The sequence below is a fragment of the Protobothrops mucrosquamatus genome, unplaced genomic scaffold (assembly GCF_001527695.2).
Source record: "Protobothrops mucrosquamatus isolate PMUCROS unplaced genomic scaffold, P.Mucros_1.0 scaffold18804, whole genome shotgun sequence".
Taxonomy (NCBI): Eukaryota; Metazoa; Chordata; class Lepidosauria; order Squamata; family Viperidae; genus Protobothrops; species Protobothrops mucrosquamatus.
Window position 1 is genome coordinate 1 of NW_015404563.1, and position 2,885 is coordinate 2,885.

The following is a 2,885-nucleotide window of genomic DNA, read 5'->3' on the forward strand; positions in this document are numbered from 1 at the left end:
CTCCGAATCAAAATCCATCCCGCAGCCTAAGCCCATCAGGGACATGAAAGGATCACTCTGAAATGAGACCAAAAATGTAAGAATGTCCTCTAGGAGGGCTCCAAGATGGTGACAATTTTAAGATGGGGGATTAGCAGAGAACCATCATTATATAAGCTGGCTCAGGAATTCTGGGAGTTGGAAGTCCACAGGTGGTAAAGTTGCCATAATTGCCCACCTCTGGGATAGAGAGTAGGGAAGATGACCCGGAGGGGGATACGCAGGCGATGTTGCCTACGCTAAAAAGCTTTTTATATATATATATATAAAAAAAAGTCCAGAGCAACAAGACAGCAGCATTCGGAAGCAGCTCAAGCAGATGCCTTCCTGATTCATAGAAGTAATGCCAGCTCAGGAATTCTGGGAGTTGAAGGCTAAAGCATATAAGGAACGGTTGCTGGAATTGGGTATGTCTAGTTTAATGAAGAGAAGGACGAGGGGGGACAGGATAGCAGGGTTCCAGTATCTCAGGGGCTGCCCCAAAGAAGAGGGAGTCAAGCTATTCCAAAGCATTTGAAGGTAGGCTAAGAAGCAACGGATGGAAACTAACCAAGGAGAGAAGCAACCTAGAACTAAGGAGAAACTTCCTGACAGTGAGAACATGAACCAGTGGAACAGCCTGCCTCCAGAAGCGGTGAATGCTCCAACACTGGAAGTTTTTAAGAAGAGACTGGACAGCCATTTGTCCGAAATGGTATAGGGTTTCCTGCCTGAGCAGGGGGATGGACTAGATGACCTTCAAGGTCAAGGTAAATTTTAGAGTATTATTAGTATTAATAGTTTATTATAGTGAAATTTTTGTTAGTTTTAATTATATGATATTATTACTTTTAGTATTAGTATTGTTTAACAATATGGATATTCTATTGTTTAATAATTAGGATACTAATTTGTTTTTGTTTTAATTATTATTATTATATTTATGCTAAAGGGGAGTTAAAGCGCATTATGGACTTGGTTATTTATATAGTTGGTTAATGTTAGTTAGATTATGATTATTATATTTGTAACCCTGTATTTAGCTCTGGGAAGTGGGGGAGGGAGAGAGGGGAGATTAGGGTGGGTGGGTTTAGGGGTTTATATTGTAATTTTTATAAAACTTTTCAATAAAAAAAAAGTCCCTTCCAACTTTACTAGTAGTACTACTACTACTACTACTACTACTACTACTACTACTACTACTACTACTACTATTATTATTATTATTATTATTATTATTATTATTATTATTAAGTCCACAGCCTGGAAAGCTGCCATGGCCTCCCACCCCTGCTCTTTCCCCCAGGAGCTTCCAATCTGCAGCAAACCAAAGCAAGCAGGCTGCAAACCTAACCTTACCTCTCCCGTCTTCTCCTTATTGATCAGAAGCCGTGGTGTGTTTGCAGGTACCCTGGAAGAAACAGAGAAGAGGAGCAATTTGGCAATGATGCCTGCGGCGTCTCAGTTCAGAAAACCGAGCCCTTGCTTGAGCAGCCCAGGTTCACTGACCTGCTGACCAGGGAGGCAAAAGGCTGGACCTGAAGTGAGGTGCCCATGATAATAAGCATGTCTGCATTCTGGAAATCCTGCAAGCAGAAGGTTTGCGTGAAGGATGGCGGGCCCCACAGAACTGCACCCCAGGTTCTAATCTGGTTTCAAAGTCTCTTTCTCTGAAATCGTGCTCTCTGGATAAATTGCTTTGACCTATAACTCCAACGAAGCTGAATGTTGCATCCTTTATCTCTGTTTGTAGCCTAAAACATAGCTCCTTTTGTGCCATATTTTCTCTCACCAGATTTATTCATCCTAACCAATTAGGGATGAAGTGGGAAGAATTTATCCCATCTGATAAATTAGCATACAGGACTAACATGAGTTCGTCTGGGAAATTTTAACCCCTAAAATAAGGACTCAGAAATCCTGGCTCTTGGGAGACCTCCAACGTGGGGCTGCCGGCGTTCCGAGTCCAAGGACAAACGACTGAAGCACTTACCGACTGCATGAGAGTGAAGAAACGAGGGGGCAGATTCTCCCCAAAAAACACGATGTCTGAACCAAGGAAAACAAAACAGAATCTTCGGTTAGGGTTCCCTGAAACCTGATCAAGAAGCACAAAGATCCCAGGACGCTGCTTTGACGGGTGACCGGGTGGGATGCTCACCTGGCTTCACGATGTTCTGACATTTTTCACATCGGGGGGTGAGAGATCCGAATATTTTTTCTGAAAGAAAAAGAAGAGGGAGCCGTGCACAATGCATCTCAGCCGATGCCGTTTGTAGTTAATTTGTGATCTGGCATAAATGGCCTGGGTCCAGGTTACTTGAGGGAGGGTCTCACCCCACTGGGATTGGCCCGTACCACTCGTGCCAGCAGATGAGGCCTGCTGTGGGTCCCGTCAACCCGATTATTCCAGCTGGCAGGATCCAGGAGGATGATCTCAGCCATTGCTCTTACCTGTTGGGACATCTCTCCCCCCCCCCCCCCGATGTGGGGTTGGGCCCCAACCCTTCTATCTTCTCTTAAGGGCCTAAAGACATGACTGTGCCAATTGGGGCCGCAGTGGGGGATCAGGGCAACGAAGGTGGTTGATTGAGTAATAACAGATTCCACCTCCCCCTGTGTCTTAAGTTGTAAGATTTGATTTTAACATTTTATGTTTTAATTCAGTTGTAACTGTCCCAGAGTTATCCTATGGTTAGATGGGTGGCCAATTTTATAAATAAATAAATACGAATGACCGCAACCCTTAATTCTAACCAGTTTAACCTTGGTCTTGCACCCAGCAGCCATACTAGGCAATCCAAAGCAGACCACCGGAATCCCTCAAGTTGTGGTTTTCTCCCCTCAGCAGCATTCACACATCTCAG

The 2,885-nt window shown here is 44.2% G+C and overlaps 1 long non-coding RNA gene across 1 annotated transcript; it reads right to left on the bottom strand.

Moving 5' to 3' along the window:
* Nucleotides 1–7: 7 nt before the first annotated feature.
* On the bottom strand, nt 8–2,235 carry LOC107301885. The gene is made up of 5 exons (XR_001549341.1): nt 2,180–2,235; nt 2,012–2,067; nt 1,528–1,604; nt 1,378–1,429; nt 8–57 (listed from the first exon to the last, which is right to left on the bottom strand). It is a non-coding gene; the product is annotated as an uncharacterized LOC107301885 (long non-coding RNA).
* Between the last annotated feature and the right edge of the window lie 650 nt (nt 2,236–2,885).